This window comes from Tamandua tetradactyla, chromosome X, assembly GCF_023851605.1.
Source record: "Tamandua tetradactyla isolate mTamTet1 chromosome X, mTamTet1.pri, whole genome shotgun sequence".
NCBI lineage: Eukaryota > Metazoa > Chordata > Mammalia > Pilosa > Myrmecophagidae > Tamandua > Tamandua tetradactyla.
The window spans coordinates 154573000-154591957 of NC_135353.1; the positions used below are offsets into that span (position 1 = coordinate 154573000).

General features: G+C 43.1%; 1 protein-coding gene across 5 annotated transcripts in view; it reads left to right on the forward strand.

The window, feature by feature from the left end:
- Positions 1-18958, forward strand: part of MAP7D2 (MAP7 domain containing 2) — a 121835-nt gene that overhangs the window by 13405 nt on the left and 89472 nt on the right. The window lies entirely within an intron of this gene.

Below are 18958 nucleotides of genomic sequence, written 5' to 3' on the forward strand. Positions count from 1 at the left end.
GAATATTAGACAGCTGTAAGACAGAATAAAGTTATGAAGTCTTAAGGACATTGTGCTGAGTGTGATTAGCCAGAAACAAAAGGATAAATACTGTATGGTCCCGCTGATATGAACTGACATTAGTGAATAAACTTGGAATATTTCCTTGGTAAAAAAAAAAAAAATTTACTAATTTTAATTGCCATTTTCTTACTGCAAAACATTTCCCTGCTCTCCTTTTTTCTCCTGTAATCACCCACCCAAATTTCCACTTCACTTGATTTTGTTTTTGTCAGTCATGCATTGCTTCTAAAAAGTAATTGCTTTGTATTAATGGTCCATTAATTTCTACATATCTCTAATCTTCTGGGATGGGGGTAACTCTTTTTATAGAAGAACAAATAAGTGAGAAAAATAGACCATTCTCACTATTCCCTGATTAGAAGCTGTCTCCTAGTTTCTCTCAGTTTCTACCAAGGGGTCTAAGGGGCCTCAGTGCCTTTCCTACTACCTAGGAGTGGTAAATGCCCATCATGGTACATACTTTCATCATTACTTCTTAAAAATTAAGAAGGATTCTTTCCACTTTGGCATGTAAAGACGACTTAAGACTAAGTGTCTCATATAATCAGGCTAGTTCAAGCAGGAGATAGCACATGCATGTACAATGCTGTCCAGTAGAACTTTCTGCGATGATGGAATGTTCTGGGTCTGCACTGTCCCATACAGTAGCCAGTAGCCCACATGTAGCTGTTAAATGCATGAGGCTAGTGCAACTGATGAACTGAATATTTTATTTTACCTACATTTTATTAACTTAAATTTATTTTTGGCAGTAGCTCCCAAATTGGACAGTACAGATGACTAGATGTTGACTAACCTTGTGAGATTAGGTTCAGAAATGAGGAATAAGTTTCAGACCTCAAACAAATCACTTCAAACCCATCTGTTTTGGGTTCTTCTGTATGAGCTCTGGTGTTTGGCAGTTGTCAGTCAACCACTTGCAGAAGCATGCAGGTCACCAAGAATGGAACTGGCAGCTCCTTGTCCACTGGCTCCTATGGTTCATAACAGGCCTACAGGACATCAATAAAATCTGGTAGCCAAGACTGATTTCTGGTTTCTAGTGGGCCTGGGGTACCTGTGGTCAGCCAGCCTCTCTCTGGCCCTACCTCAGTTTGTCAAGTTGGCCTGTTGGAAGGCTAAAGACTGAAGCCAGAGTCTTTGGTTACACAACTTGATTGGTATTTTCACTTCCTAGGCTGCTTAAAGCAAATACCATGAGATGGATTGGCTTAAACAATGGGAATCTGTTAGCTTATAGTTTGAGGCTGACAAAATGTCCAAATCAAGTCATCATCAAGATGATGCTTTCTTCCTGAAGACTGGCTGATGGTAATCCTGGGCTCCTTTGCTATATGGCAGGGCATATGGTGGCATCTGCTGGTGTCTCTCTCTCTCTCTCTCTCTCTCTCTCTCTCTCTCTCTCTCTCTCTCTCTCTCTCTCTCTCTCTCTCTCTCTCTCTCTCTCTCTCTCTCTCTCTCCCCCTCCCTCCCTCCCCCCTCTCTCTCTCTGTCTCTCTGTCTCTCTCCATTCTGCTTATAAAGGAGTAATAGGAATAAGACTCATCCTGAAGGAGGTGGGTCACACCTTAACTGAAATAGCCTCATCAAGCATACCCACAGGAATTGATTAGATTAAGAATGTATTTTTCTGAGGTACATACAGTTCCCAACTACCACAGTTGGAGAAATCACATTGCCTTTCAGGGTTTATGAAACCCTTCAATGAAAGTATGAGATAATGAGGACTTGGGTGAGCAGGGAGGATAACTTTTTCAGCAAGAGGTTCGCAGACCTGAGAACCTCATGGCAAGAAGTGACATTGGTGAGGGCATTTGGAGGCATGTGTCTTGGGCATCACAGCTGAATTGGTCATGTTTCCTGTTCTCTAGAAAGTGCTCTCTGAAGTAGATAAGCCTCAGCATTCTAGTTCCAGCTTGCTCCTCACAAAGTGTGGCCTCTCATGTTGGCCCGTCAGAACTCAGTTCCTTGTCTGTAAAATGAGATGGTGCCCAAGGTGATCTTACTGGTGTCTTTTACCTCTGAGATGCTGTGTTCCTCCACAGCTGACCCAGGGGGTGGGAAAAGGGCCGGCTTGCTCTTCACCCTTCTGGTTAGCAGAGTCCCACTGGCTTGCAGTCAATGGACTTACCACCCTGGCCCTCCCCTGCTGACCTCCAAGTCTTGGGTTCTGCCTCCTCCATCTTGTCTGACCTCATCCCCACTGCCAACGCCTTGGATTAGGCCCTGTCAGCTCTGGCCTGACCTTTATCATGAGAACCATCATGGTCTCTGTCCTTCCGTCCAGGTCAGCCTCCCTGTTGCAGCCAGTGGAGCCATCACAACACTCTCTTACTTAACCTGCTCTGACATCTGCCTAGCACTTGCTGGAGAGTAAAGTTTAAATTGCCGGTGGGGTTTCCCAGGAGTGTCAGGATGGACTTTCCCAGGGGTGTCAGAGTGGGGCTCCTGCCTACCTCTCCAGCCACCCCACATCCCAACCCAGCCATCGACCCCCCAGCTGGTGGTGTCCGTCACACTTGGTACCCTCTTGCATCAGTGCGTACTGTTCCCTTCCTCTCTACATCTGCCGTGTTCATCCTTCAGTCCTCAGCTCATTCCTCACACCTCATCTCCCTGATGCCTTCTCTGACCACCCACACTTTTGGTGGTGGTTTCCTCTCTCTCCCTTTTTCCATTACAGTGTTGATCATGCTAATGCTAGCAAAGCATGTGCAAATAAACTTGGGCTTGGCATGTTAGTATCTCACGTGCACAAATCTGAAGTACATAGCTTAATGAATTTTTTTGTATCCACCACTCAGATCAAGAAACTAAACATTCCTTGCACCCAGAAGGCTCCCTCGTGCCTCCTCCTAGTCCGTACCAAGCCTCCGAAAGGTAACCACTGGAGTGACCTCTTTGAACTTTAGTAAAAGAGAGTCACAAAAAAAGAGATTTATACCTGTTTTTTCCCACTCAACATTAGGTCTGTAAGATTTAACCATGTTCTGAGTGTATGAGTAGTTAATTTCTTTTCATTGTTGAGTAGTATTACATTTTGTGAATATATCACAATTTGTGTTATCCATTCTTTTGCAAATGGATGATTGGGTTATTTTCACATATTGACTCTTGAATAATACTGCTGTGAACCTGCTTGTATGCGTTTCTTGATACCCACACATGCAGTTCTGGTGGATACATGTCTAGGAGTGGAATTATTGGGCATATGGGAGACATATGTTCAGCTTTAGTAGATGCTGCCAAATCCTTTTTTTTTTTAATTTATAGACAAATCTTCACACACATACATTCCATACATGGTGTACAATCAATGGCTCACAATATCGTCATATAGTTGTGTATTCATCACCATGATGCCAAATCCTTTTTAAAGTGGTTTATATTAATTCCTTACTGCTGCTGTAACAAATTACCACAAATTTATTATCTTATGGTTCTGGTGGTCAGAAGTCCTAAAGCCAAGTTGTCAACAGGACTGTAGCCTCCTTTCTGGAGGCTCTAGAGAAGAATCTGTTACCTTGCCTTTTTCAGTTTCTAGAAGCCCACTTGCATTCTTTGGCTCGTGGTCCCCTTCCTCCATCTTCAAGGCCAACGCATAGCATCTTCAGCGCTCACATGTGCACTTGCTCACTCACACTCTCTCTTGCTCGCTCACTCTCTAACCTCTGGTTCTGTTGTCACAGCTCTTTCTGACTCTAACTCTTTTGCCTCCCTCTTCTAAGAACCCTTGTGCTTATCTTGGAGCCACAACACAGTCCCATCTGAGAAGTCCTGTTTGCCCTGTAAGGTACCCTAGTCCCAGGTTCCAGGGATTAGGACGTGGCCATCTCTGTAGAAGCATTATTCTCCTCCTGCCTGGCTGTATCCTCTTGCATTCCTTCCAATAGCATATGAGTTCCAGTTCCTCCATGTCTTTGTCAGCACAAAAATAAGACTGATTAAAATTATCAGTTATTTTAATTTTAGCCATTCTGGTGGGGGCAGTGGAGCACACTATGGTCACCCCCACCCCAGGCCTTGTGAGCTCCTTTACCCATGAGAGACCTTTATTATAACTCATCAGTATTATACTCAAAACATTTGTTCACATGCCCTGTCTTAGCCAAATTGTACACTCCTTCATGAAGCTGGGCACGTAGTAGGCGCCGCAATGAATGCTACTTGCATAAATAAACGTATGCAGGTCATTTTCAACAGAGAAGGGAAGCAGAGCTGCCGATAGAAATGAAAGCCTGTGATTAAGTCCCATCTCTGACTTGAGCTCCCTGGATCCATGGTTGGGTTTCTCCAAAATCAAAGTAGGACCAGCGTGAGGAACCTGGCTCCTAGCTTCTGCACGTCTTCCCCAGGATGGTTAATCTTTAAGTGAGTAATGCCCTATAAAGGAGGTTTGGGTCACTGCTCCTGAGGGCGTTGGTTGGAAATGACTTCACTGTGTATGTAAATGAGGGAGGAAAATGCAGTTCCGGCAGGCCTCTGGGGAACCTGATCTTGGACCTTTTGCATGGGCTCAAGGTCTTCTTTTCTCTGGACTCTGCTCATGTAGAAAATACTGCAATTGCAGAGGAAAAGCCTGGAAGGTGAGTAGTCCTGCTTTATCTGAGGGAATGCAGTGTGTGTACTTAAAACCCCCTTGAGAACTCAAGGTGGGAATTTGTGAGGGAGGTGAAGCCAGAAGAGCAGTGAATTTCCAGTGTCCCTGGATACTGCGTGGTGGGTGCGATGGATTGGTGAGAGGGAGACAGAACCAGAAGGTGGGATTATTAGTAGACAAAGGGCAGACAGGATCGTGGCTTCCTTTGGGAATCTCCTGACATGAGTAACCTCTTTCTAGAGTTCTGTTTCATTCCCAGAGTTGATTTTGCTGGGCACACACCTGTGTTACGAGGGCTCTAAGGTCTCGGGGCCTCAGTCTTATCTTGGCAGGCTGCTGGGTTGTTGGCAGCATTCCTGAGGCTTGGCATTACTTTGACCCTTCAGGGTGCAGTCTCGGTGCAAATGAAACCTCGTGCTGTGGCCGAGGACTCTCACTGCCCTCCCAGGCAAACCTCTTATCTTTTGGTCAGGACCTGGCTGGTCCGTAAAACTATTATCTCAGGCCTGTCCCTGAGCAATTGATCCCTCTTTAGAAACACTCTGCCGGTGTCAGGGCTTTCATGGCTTGAATAATTGCAAGTCTAATGCATAAATTGATTTGATAATATGAAAACCATGCCAGAATGAAGGCACAAGTGTGCCTTGAGAGCCGGGGCCAGTCGACACCAGGTCAACTGTGCCGGGCTTAATAGGGCCCTGGTCACATGGGGAAGGTGTCCTGGGTGGTCTCTGAAGTTTCCTGCGAGGCAAGGCTGGTGTATTTGCTTTGTGGAGGAGGTAGCTGCGTTCATGTTGAGACTGCCTCTCTCAGATTTAGAGCCTGGCTCCCTCTTTCGTCCTCCAGCATGGTGAACCAAGGAGGTTGAGGGACTGCCCCTTGGGAGTTCCTCTCTGCAAGCTTCAGGTCTGGAGACTAGAGGGGGTCTTGAGAGAGAATGTGGGGTGATCTGCCTTCTGTAAACAGGTAGGTATTAACTTTTTACAAGACAAATATCGGATCTTCACTCACTGTTCTCTGTGGCTGAAGGGGTGCCCCTCACTTCCTGGGCCCAGAAGTTCTTTATGTTCACACAAGTCTCCATCTCCTCATTGCCTCACCTCTTTTTTTTATTTTAATTGACAGATTTTCAGACACATGCAGTTCATACATGATGTATAGTCAGTGGCTCATAACATCATCACATAGTTGTGCATTCAACACCATGATCATTTTTTAGAACATTTGCATCACTCTAGAAACAGAAATAAAAAGAAAAAAGAAAAAAAAATTCATACATACTATACCCCTTACCCCTCCCTCTCATTGACCACTAGTATTTCCATCTACCCAATCTATTTTACCCTTTGTCCCCCTATTATTTATTTATTTATTTACTCATCTGTCCATACCCTAGATATAAGGAGCATCAGACACAAGGTTTTCACAATCATAGTCACATTGTAAATGTTACCTCGTTATACAATGGTCTTCAAGAATCTAGGCTACTGGAACACAGCTCGTTTCAGGTACCTCTCTCCAGCCACTCCAATACATAAACTAAAAAGGTATATCTATATAATGCATAAGAATAACCTCCAGGATAACCTCTCGACTCAGTATGAAATCTCTCAGCCACTGAAACTTTATTTTGTCTCATTTCTCTCTTCCTCCTTTTGGTCAAGAAGGCTTTCTCAATCTCTTGATACTGGTCTGGGCTTATCCCAGGAGTTCTATCCCACGTTGCCAGGGAGATTTATACCCCTGGGAGTCATTTCACATGTAGGAGGGAGGGTAGTGAGTTCACCTGCCAAGTTGGCTTAGAAAGAGAGGCCTCTCCTCTTGCCATACCCTCGTGATCATGTAGAGCGGTTACTCGGCCTCCTTTCCACAAAACCTTCCAATCTCCTGAGGTGCAGTGGCCAAGCAACCCTAGGACTTTCTATGGGCTGCACCTGTCTGGTACCTTCCTAGTATGACTTTTGGTCTGGCTTTCACTCTGGTGACATCAGCGTTTCCCTTCTCTAATGTTTTGCACACATTTCCTGGAGTGTAGCACTTTCACTCCTTTCTTCAGTTAAGCTATTTCAGTTCAACAAGAATTTACCACTTAAGACCTTAAGCTGATCAGATCCAGGCTTGTCCACTAACTTTGGGACTATGGGTCAGTATCTTGGTCTTTTCACCTCAGTTTCTTTACCTCTTAAGATGGGGATAATAACAGAAATGCCCTCAATGGGTTGATGTAGAGGTTTTTGGATATGATGCATGGAAAGTGCCTAGCAGAGTGGTTTGCCCACAGGTTGTACCACATGACATATTGGGGTGGCTGTCATCATCCACATTTGGGGTACAAGATACCAGGCTGGAGGTCTGGTAGCATAAAATGCATTTTTGCATATAGTATGCATTTATATCAATAAATTTACATTTATATACAGGAGCTAGTGACTTGGGGAGACAGGCTGTCTCTAACTTACTATAATCCAAGACAGGCACTGAAAAGTACAGTACATGGAAATATTAAAATGGACCAGGAGGCCACAGACGAGCAAACATCTCATTCTGACTGGAGGGCCAGGGACAGTTGTGTGTGTGTCTGAGTCCCCCACCGCAGGTGAGTTCTTTGAAAGGGACAGTTGCTTACACTTGGGTTCCTTGTGGTCAGCAGGACAGCGCCACCAGTACTCAGTAGGGTGCTGACATATTCCCATGTGCTCCAGTTTCTGCACAGGAATTGGTGCTTCTTTTCCTCCCCCTCGAGCTTCATTTATATATTGACATTCTTAAAAGCTGCAGTGGTATCCCACTCAGGAGCCTGTAGAGCCACTGCCATTCCTTTTCTTCCTCCTATGAATGCGTCTGAGTCTTCTCTCCTAGGTACTGTTTCTCATTGTCCTGGGCCACCTTTCTCTTCCCATTTTGTGTGGTTAGCATTTATATATAAATGTATATTATACATAAAGGTACAGATATTATGTACATTTACATTAATGTAAATATATTCTGTTATATAAAAATTTACATAAATATAGTTTATCTTTAATAATATAACTATATTTATACATAAGTATAAATGTATATGTTATATATAAATGTGTACATTATGCATTTATATAATTTTTTTTTTTTTGCTGAAAGTACAGAGAGTAATAGAGGGGAAAGCCTTATTTCCCTACCTCCTTCTCTTTAACACACACTGCTAGATGCTTTACCCCACAAATTGGCCCAAGGCTCAAGAGAAGATCATTCATAAATAAGGGGGATAAGGGGTGAAATAAATTGGGTAGATGGAAATATTATTGGTCAATGAGAGGGAAGGGGTAAGGGGTATGATATGAGTTTTTTTTCTTTTTATTTCTTTTTCTGGAGTGATGCAAATGTTCTAAAAAATGATCATGTGATGAATAAACAACTATGTGATGATATTGTGAGCCATTGATTGTACATCATGTATGGAATGAATATGTGTGAAGATTTGCTAATAAAAATATTAACAACAACGAAAAAGATCATCTGATTTTCCTGAGCTGAAGAGGCGGCATGCAGCTTTTGATATGAGAAGAGTTGTGTGGCATGCTGTAAATTTTTCAGTTGAGGGTTTTAGATTTTGCACTTCCAGTACAGTAGCCACTAAGCCACGTGTGGCTGTTTAAATCTGTATTAGTTAAAATGAACTAAAAGCAAAAATTTAATGCCTCAGTTGCAGTAGCCACAGTGCAAGTGTTTCATAGTCACACGTGGCTAGCGGGTGCCTCATTGGGCAGCACAGCTCTGGAAGGGGCCTGCGTGCCCCACTGAAAGTTCAGTTGGCCAGCACTGGTCTCAAGAGTTGTCTGCAGTTGTAGACTACTTCTCAGATGTCCATCCCTGGCCGTGATGTTTTTGATCCTTCTTCCAAATTGACTGAGTTGAACATCTAAGGCTTAAATCTAAATGCCTAACCAGCTGAAACTTGACTAATTCAATTACTTTTTTATTTTTTTTACCTCCTTAAGTTAATGGAAAAAGGTGTTCATTTTCTGAAGACTTTATTGTGTAGCCTTATTGCTCTGAAGTGGATATCATATGGGAATGCTTAGAGGCAAGGCATCTTTTTTTTTTTAACTTTTTTATTGTATAGTATAACATATATACAAAGCAAAGAAATAAAAAAGCAATAGTTTTCGAAGCACTCTTCAAAAGGAGTTACAGGACGGATCCCAGAGTTTGTCATGGGCTACCGTACGATCCTCTCAGAGTTTTCCTTCTGGCTGCTCCAGAATATTGGTAGGCTAGAAGGCTTAAATATTTTTTATCACCACATCGGCTTTTTTTTTCTTTCTTTTTTGTGAAAAATAACATATATACAAAAAGCAATAAATTTCAAAGCACACCACCACAGTTAGTTGTAGAATATATTTCAGAGTTTGACAATGGGTTACAATTCCACAATTTTAGGTTTTTACTTCCAGATGCTCCAAGATACTGGAGACTAATAGAAATATCAATTTAATGATTCACCAATCATATTTGTTTGTTAAACCCTACCTTCTCTGTATTACTCCACCATCACCTTTGATGTTTCTCCCACTGTTTAGGGGCATTTGGGCTATGCCCATTCTAAATTTTTCATGTTGGAAGGGGCCGTTGATAATATGGATTAGCAGGATGGAACTAATTGATGTTCTGGAGAGGCTGGCCCCTCTAGGTTTCAGGACTTATGTGGTCCAAGGACCCATCTGGAGGTTGTAGGTTTCTGAAAGTTATCTTAATGCATAGAACCTTTGTAGAATCTTATATAAGGCCCTAGGTATTCTCTAGGATTTTCAGGAATAGTTTTGGTTGGGGTTTGGCAGGTTATGATAGGTAGCAATGTCTAACTGAAGCTTGCGTAACAGCAACCTCCAGAATAGCCTCTCTATTTGAACTCTCTCTGCCACTGATACTTTATTAATTACACTTCTTTTCCCCCTTTTGGTCAGGGTGGAAGGCCATTGGCTTTTTTTTCAGCATTGAAAATTTATTTTTGAGAAAAAATTATTATTGAGATACAATTCACATAACATAAATTTCACCCTTGTAAAGTGTACAGTTCTGTGGGTTTCACTACTGTGCAACCATCCCTAATAGCCACTGACTTATAGCCTCCTAGGAAGCAGAGAGAAGGAGCATGTGAATTTTAATCTTGAAGGTGGCTTGGGTGTAAAGAAGGGAGCTTTTGGAATTACCATGAGACCTGTAAAGAAGGGGAAGGATCATTGTACCAAAATCCTTGAAATGCCGCACAAGTATTAGCAAGAATATTCTGCCCACTGTGAGGCTTTTAGACCTGAAATTCAAAAAAGCTCCCCTGCTACCTGACATATTTTCAGCTACTGGTGAAATTATAGCTACTTATTTTATGGAACAGATGTTGAATAACCTTACAAATGGGTCAGAACTCACTAGTTCTGGGAGCCTGGGTCTGTAGGAGCAGATAGGCCTGTATGTAGCTTTTTCCTTCTTCGTTGCCGTTCCCACGTTTGCTTTGTCATTAAACCTCTGCCTTTGTCAGACGCTGACAGTCTGACAATCGGAGAGGTGCCTTCCCTGGCTGGGAACTGGTTGAGTTTCCTTCACTGTTCTGATCCCAAATCCTGCAGCTACTTGTGTTTCCAAACATTAAATAAAACCGGTCATTTACAGTGAATGTTATATAACCTTACATATTTGATTTCAGATTGCTCTGCTTTGGAGGAAGTAGTAAAATTCATCCCCTTTTGTTATGTATATTCACAAATATATATATTTAAGTATATTCGTATGTATCGGGGTGCTTTGTTTTTTGCTTCTTCCCAGTATGTTGTTGTGGTTTTAATATTTGATGTTGTGGGGATGGCTTTATTGTGGTTTCCTGATACTTAGCTTGTTCTTCTTCCTTGTTTTAAAAATAACAGCTTTATTGAGAGAAAATTCACGCACCATACAGTTCTCGTATTTAAAGTGTACAATTCGCTAGTTTTTAGTAATATGCACAGAATTGTGTAACCACCACCACAGTCGATTTTAGAACATTTTTGTCACCCCACATGGAATCCCCACACCCATTAGCAGGCACTCCCTATTTCCCCTCAGGCCCAAGCCATAGGCAGTCACGAATCTACTCTGGGTTTTTGGCCAGCCTTCTTGTACCCTTGTTTTAACAGTGACTTTTTTCCTCCCAACTTAGAGTATAAATCACCCACCCGGCTTTCGCTCCCTGTGCCCTTCTGCCTTTTCTCTCTCTTTTTTTTTTTAAACTCTTCGTGGGTGATTGGCAGGTGAGCTGTAAACCCACCTTAAAAAGCGACCCAGCTGCAGGAATTATTCCCGTAGAAGGGAGGGGATAGACAGAGAGCCGCCGGCGGGCCTTGCCCCGTCCTTTACGTCGGCGGCTTCCGTGACGTCACGAGGGCCCGCCTCTCTTTTTCCTGGCGGCTGCGCCCGCGAGCTGAGTATCGCGAGGCTGGCGAGAGCGCCGGCTGGAAGCGGCTTTGGGATTGCTCGGTCGGTCGGTGACGCGGCCTGTGAATCGGGGATGGGCTTTTCAAAGTACGGCCAGTGGGAGATCGTACCGGCACAGAGACAAAGTGCTAGCCTTAGAGGTGTACAGTACGGTTGCTAGATGCGTCAGTTCGGTCATTTGCTTCTCTTCTGACAGAACAAAATATTCAGTAGCCTCTCATGGTGGAACAGTTTCCAACCCCGCAAATATCTCTGTATGCCAACCCCTGTTATTGGCAGTGAGAAAATATCAGTGGCCTGGGGCAGAAACAGTTGGTTCATTCAGGATAGTTTTTTGCTTGCTTTTGTAGCCAAGTGACATTGGTTTGAATCCTAGTTCTGCTGCTTTTAGTATCTATGTGCCCTTGAGCCTCGGGCTCCTCAGTGATGGAGGGAGAGTAAAAGACCTATTTAGGAGGCTGTTGTGGAATTTCACGTACTTCACCCAGTGCTTGGCACTGAGTAAGAGCTCAATACATGTTAGTTGCTTTTAAGCGGCCGGGTTTTGTTGTGTGCCTGCTGTATATAAGGTGCCAGGTTAGGCCCTGGGAGGTATAAGCCAAAGCCTCTTGAGGGGAAGCTGAGCTCCCTTTATGTTACAATCGTGCCTTGAGCTCCCGGTCAACTCAGAATATGATTTGGCTGAGAGTAGGTTCTTGTTAGGAATCGTAGATATTGTAATTTCTTGCGAGCAAATTAAGACATTTTATCATTTCCTCTTGGCCACTGATTAGTTTTAAACAACCTTGACAGAGGGGATGGTCAAGTTCCCCCTTAATCAACCTACAGACTGTTTTTAGTGTTTAAAAAAAGGCATGTGGAGTGTTCATTCCTGGGCATGCTATATATATATCTTCCTCTGGATTTCCTCTCCCTATTGCTGGGCGGGGACAAGTGCCAGCAAGTCCTTTCTGTGGAATTTTGTGAGCTACATGAGAGGGTAGCACAGCATGCTCCTAGAACAAGATCTGTCATGCTTCTCCTTGTGTTCAGGTGTGTGCTTGGGTTGAGAGAAATAGAACAAGCTCCTGTTTGGGGAGGAAGTTTTGGTTTTTGTTTGATTTTTTAAAACAAAATGGTGAACATTGTGATAGTAGAAGTCCTGTCTCTGTTTGAGCCTCAGAGGACCTTTTTTAACTTGGGTCTAAATAATCAAATGGCTGGTTGGAGTCAGGTGTGGGCTCAGCGCTCAGGCTCCCAGGAGGACAGTGGCAGGGTGTGGGCATTATAGCGCCTCCCAGAGTCCTCTTCAGATACATCCTTAGCCTCTTACTAGATGTGGCCTTGGGAAAAAAATCTTTGAGGCCCTCCATTTCCAGTCAGTAATAGGGGATTAATAACACCTGCTTCTTGGAGGGAGTACGAAGGATTAGAAAAAATGCCTCTGAGGTAGCCAGCAGGTTGCCTGTAGTGGATCAGAGCTGTTGAGTTGTCATTATAGGCCTGGAACAGGCTGGTAAGCCTGTTCTGTAGCATATTTCCTTGGGCCCAAACAAACATCCCTCAAGTATTTAGTCCAGGGCGGGCAAATTGTGTGGGATATGGATCCGACACCTTCCTATCCAGTCTGGAAGTAGCCTTGATAGCCTTCCGATTCCATGCTCCAGGGCCCCACTACCAGTGGCTTCCATCCCCACAGCGTGCTTTGCAGATGAGGTCGTAATGGTTAGATGTGTGCCGGCCTACACCTGTCAATTCCTCATGGTAATTTCTTTTGAACGTCCTGTCTATACATGAGCCTGGCTGAACCTCAACTCTCTGTAACACCCTTTGCTCTGTTTTTACAGCTGCTCTTATTTTCTACTGAAGATCTCTATTCATCCTTGTTCCTTTCTAGTTTCTGTTTCGGCAACATCTCTTTTAGTGTGGAAATTCTCAGAAGCTTTTTTGAAATGACCTAGACAGATTCTAAACACAGGTGGCTAAAAGAAGCTCTTTATCCATCTAACAAGTGTTTACTGAATGCCTAATATGTGCCGAGCCTGTGATGGATAGATGATGGGTTCAACATAATCCTTGCTTTCAAAGAGCTGGGGCTGGTAGAAGAAGTGGACAGACCTATGTGACAAAGACATAACTAACCTCATTTTGCAGAGGAGGAAAGGAGGTCAAGAAAACTGTTTATGTTATGTTACATTCATTTTAAGTTTATGTTATGTAGCTAGTGGGTGGAGCTGGATTTGTTTCTAACAGCATAAGGGTACAGGCTTTGGGGACATGCTCCTTACTGGCTGGCAGTTGGGCATCCAAACAGAGGGACAGCCAATGGCAGTGGGTGCTGGAGCAGACTGTTAACAGCTTGCCCCATAGCTGTTCTTCTTCTTGCAAAGCTCAGGTATCAGGGTATGTGGCAATGGGGTCAGGCTGTGAGTCACTTCATGTCATTCTTGGTACACTTGGTAGGTCCATTCCTCTCTGTCATGTGTTCACTCTCCTGGCCTCCCTTGTAGCCATGTGACCCAGTACTGACTAAGCAGACATAAGAGGAAGAACACTGAATATGTTTCTGCGATTGGAGAGAAATGAGCATGAGAGAGCCCCTTCCTCCCCATTTTGCCGTTTGCGCTCCTCCTTTCTTCTTTTTGCTTGGGGAGCTCTCTTTAAGGATATGATGCTTGGAGCTGTGGCAGCCAAAATGTGAGCATGAGGAAGCGATACACTGAGGATGGCTGAGTGGAAGAGCAAAAGGATCTTAGGTCCTTCATTCTCCAACTACTGAACCAAGCCGTAGACTCCATAAGACATTTTGCTAAATGAGATCATAAATCTCTTTGTGGTTTAAGTGGTTTAAGCCTGGGCTACTCAAAGTGTGGTCCATGAACTGGTAAAATCATCATCACCTGAGAGTTTGTCAGAAATGCAGATTCATGGGCCTCATTCCAGCCCTACTGAATCAGGATCTTTGGGTGTGGGAATCTGTGTTTTTACAAGCCCTCAAAGTGATTCTGACTGATACAAGGTCAAATTTGAGAACCACCCAAACTTGCTTCCATCTAAGAGCATTCTTGAACCTGATCCAGTCAGGTTCGATAAGAAAAGACTTGCCATTTACTAGTCAGTTTTCATTGTCATGGTGAGAACCAGGTTTGTCTACACTGGCAGCCAGGTTGCCAGTAGCTGTGACACAGATCCATTGACTCTGTGGTTTGATGATGCTCTTCCCAGGGGACCACCCATTAAACCTCCCTGGGCCCTGGGGGGGTCAATGCCTGGGTCTTCAGGCACCTGTCTGAGTCCAGCCCATACCCACATACTTCCTGGGGAGCCTTAGAAGTATTTTGCCTTTGGAACTGAGTGTGACACGTAGGTGATCAGGTTAGGCATTTAATTATTTCCCCTAAAGAAAAGAATTTTTTTATCTAATATGTAGAGGCTGATGGGGGAAGACATTAGGGTTAAGGATCTCACAGATTTACAGATGGAATGATGTATGAGGTTGTTCTAACAACATGTACTGAGAGCTTGCTTTGGGCCGGGCTCTGCACTGGGTGTTGGTGGTAAACAAGATAAAAAAAAGTTGTGGTGGACATTTGCACACTGATGTTCATAGCAGCATTATTCACAATCACCAAAGGATGAAAAAACAATCCAAATGCCCATCCTCAGATAAGTGGACTAACAAAATGTAGTGTAGACATACAATAGAATATAATGCAGCTGTAAGACAAACTGACATCCTGAAGCACGTGACAAGATGGATGAGCCTTGAGGACATAATACTGAGTGAAATAAGCCAGATACAAAAGGATATATACTATATGATTCCACTTTTATGACCATGGTAAAGATAAAATCGGAGGTGTATAATACAGAATATAGGGGACTAGAGATACATAGAAGCTACAGATGAGTAAACGATTAGCTAATGAGATTGAACTCAAATATAAGGGAATAGATAGAAGTGAAGGTAGTTCGTTAGTGGGTCTGTATATTGAAGGTGAACATAATTAAAAGGGGTTGCATAGATCTATGTGTCCCACTGATTAACACTACAAATATAAATAAGTTCTTGCACGAACTACTTCAAAGGTATGATTCTTGTACAAAGATGTTCAGGGTACGGGGGGAGAATTCTGTTGCATGCTATGCACTGTGTTTAACAGGATTACATCAACAGTACCACACCAACAACAGGGGTAAATAGTGGGGGGGGGGGGGGCAGGGACAAGAGTTGAAGGGAGGTTTAGATTTCCTGTTTGGTGAGGATGTGTTTATTGGTTGTCTTTCTCTTGGGAACAGTGAAATTATCTAAAATTGAGAGTGTTGATAGACCATGGACTTTGGGCATTATACATTATGCCTGATGAATGCAAGTAGCTGAAGGATGCGCTGACTGAGAGGCAGATTGGCAAATGATGGTGTATACATATGATCGAATATTGTGCTGCTACAAAAGGAACGAAATTGTGAAGTGTGCAACATTGTGAGTGAATCTGTGGGACATTGGGTAAGGGGGATGGGCCAGAGACAAAAGAGCAATTGTTGTATGGTTTCCTTTAGAGAATGCTTATAGGAGAACAGGGACCTAAATTGTGGGCTCTTGTGGCAGTTACATTTAGTCCAAAGTGGTGATTATTATTTCTGGATTTTGAGAGGGTGTTTTTTATATATATATATATAAAACCTCATATTTAGAGATAAGAGGGAAGCCAATCAGGTTGGGATTAAGGTAATTCAGAACACAGGGGTAAGAAAGACATTGTCTGTGTTTTGGAACCTCACCTACTCTTTGGGACCAAAGGCGGAGAGGTTTATTTTGTCCAGAAGCTAAGTTTTCTGTAACACATGGTCTAACTCAACCTATCTGGATAGCTCATTTAAATAATTGAAGTGCGGGGAGCCCAGAATAAGAATGAGGGCCTTTGATCCTGTGTAGCTTAAAGTGGTGCCTGGATTTATCTTAGAATATATTAAGCAGATGATCAAAAAGTATTGGCAAAGTCCCTTGAGGGATGGGAGAAAAAAATATGCAACTATGAAACTTTACCTCTGGGGAAACCCTTGATACAGTGTCAGACACTGGGGACACTCAGATCGATAGGCCAAGCTCTTGGTATTGAGTCTTGCTCTTGTGAAGCTTATGTATATAGCGGAGAAGCTTAGCTTACCTATAGGTGTGCCTAAGAGTTACTTCTGGAGGACCTCTTTTGTTGCTCAGATGTGGCCTCACTCTCTCTAAGCTTAACTCTGCAAATGAAATCATTGCCCTCCCTACTATGTGGGACATGATATTCAGGGGTGAGGGTCTCTGTGGCGGCGTGAGAGATGACTCCTGGGGATGGGTCCAGCCCTAGCACCATGGGATTAGCGGTGCCATCCTGACCAAAAGGGGGGAAAAGTGTAACAAGTAAGGTGTCAGTGGCTGAGAGAGTTCAAGTAGAGTCAAGAGGCTACTCTGAAGGTCACTCTTATGCAAGCTTCAGTTACACATTGCTACCTATCATAACTTGCCAACCAAAACCATTCCAGCCAATCCTAGGGAATACCTAGGGTAATATATAAGATTCTACAAAGGTTCCATGCACTGGGATAACTTTCCAAAGTCTGCGGCTTCCGAATGGGTCCCTGGATCAGGTAAGTCCTGAAACCTAGAGGGACCAGCCTCTCCAGGGTTTCAGGTGGTTCCATCTCCCTACCTTATATTGTGGACGGCCCCTTCTAACATGAAAAGGTTAGAATGAACATAGTCCAGGCATCCCTGAAGAGTGGGAGGGAGATTGGGGGTAGTGGTGGAGTTGTACAGAGAGGGTAAGGCTTAGCAAACAAATGTGATTGCTGAGTCGTTATATTGATGTTTCCTTTGGTCTCCAATGTCTTGGAGCAGCTAGAAGTGAAAACCTGAATTTGAGGAATTGTAACCCATACCAAACTCTGGGTTCTGTTCTACAGCTGATTGTTATGATGTGCTTTAAAATTTATTGCTTTTTTGTATGTGTGTTGTTTTTCACAAAAAGAAAAAAGGATCAATTGTGATGATAAAAAAAATATTTATTCCTTCTGTCCTCTGGTGTTCTGGGAGCAACTAGAAGGAAAAATCTGAGATGATGGTGTCATGGCCCATGACAGGTTCTGAGATCTGTCCTGTAACTACTTATTGAAGAGAGCTTTGAAAACTATTGCTTTTTTCTTTCTTTGTTTTATATATATGTTATACAATAAAAAAGTTTTTTTTTAAAAAAAAGGTCATGTTGGAGCTGGATCCATGAACTGGTAATTATTATTATAATACAGTGTCACAACTGCAATGATAGGGTGGGAGGGACCAAAATGACCCCTCCTGGGACAGAGTAGGGAAGGCTTCTTGGAGGAAGTAGCACTCATCCTTCAATCTCAGAGTGTGTTGTATGGGGTAGGGGGTGGGGGAGGTGTTCCAGACAGGGGTCACAGCTTGTGCAAAGGCCCGAAGGTGGGAAGAGCTCCTGGCTCCTGTGGCAGGAGGGCACAGTGCCTGGGAAAAGGCTCTGTTTGAGCTTTCAGACACAGGGATACATTTGAGAAGCAAACTGAGATGGAGACAGAAAGATGTTTAAATGATTTATTAATGTGAACTGGGCTCTTAGATGTTTTAAATGGAAATAATTTATTTACAGCTTTTTATTACAACCCACTAAATGCTGCTGTGAACTAAGCAGGCATGTCACAGACATTTCTTCCACCCCCCTGCCCTATCTTGCTTTATTCCCTCTGCAGTCTGTCAGGTCATTCCTCATGCGTGTGGGGACTTGTTGACTATTTTTCAGTGACCTGCCTCAAACCCCTTTAACTCCCCAAGCCTCCATTTTATGTCCTGTGAAGTGGACCCAAGGAGTATTTCCCTCACTTGACTGATATGAAGACCCACCTGGGCTTGTTGAAGTTTCATTTTCTCTGCCTCCTCCTGGGAGATGGTGGTTCACTAGGTCTGAGAAGGAATTTCAGAAACCGTGTTTTTTTTTTTTTTTTTTTTTTTTTGACAGAATACCAAACTATATTTACTGTTTACAGTAGTAAAGAACAACAAATAATGTACAAATTGGTGAATAAACACAACAGAGCCAACAAAACATCCCACCATAGCCTGTACAGCAAAATGCCAAGGAAATGAGGACATTTGCAGCAATATTTCAAGCAGGCAAGAGATGAGTGGTCATCGTCCAACCGCTCAGGTGACTATAAAAAAGGCAGAGAATGGCTGTCAGGCAGCAATGGATCCTGATTGAAGGACAACAGGCAGAACTATGGAAAATTTTAATTGGCATAGATCCCAAAATATTTCACAGAACCAAAATCACCATACTAACGCATAAATTCAATACATATTTGGAAAGCAGTAGAGCAAAGGTCCATGAGCTCCAGAAGAATAACACGAAGTCATCTTCCCATGGGTCTTATTTTTTAACCACACTTCGAATAGCTCTTTTACACAATGATGTAACTGCAAATTCAGCAATACTTAATCTTACTTTTTTATATATAGACCATAATTACTCATCAGAAGCAAATACTAGAAGAAATCTGAGGCCACAATGTTATTATCAAATGAGAACTGTGGTAATTACCTTCTTTCATATTTAAAAAAGGAGGGAAAGCCAATGCAGCCTTGCTCGGTGCTGCCCGGTGCCCGAGCAGTGGCGTTGGGCATCCTGGGCCTCAAAACCTGGAGAGGCCTCATGGAGCAGGGGATGCTTGGGGCTGTAGTTCCTCCTTTTACCTTTTAAGAAGCAATGCAATATTTCCCCCTCAACTTAGCCATATTATGACAAAACTTAAATTTGCAATATTTAGCATTTTAATAACAGTAAGTCAAATTTTGCCTTCCATCCCCATACCCCC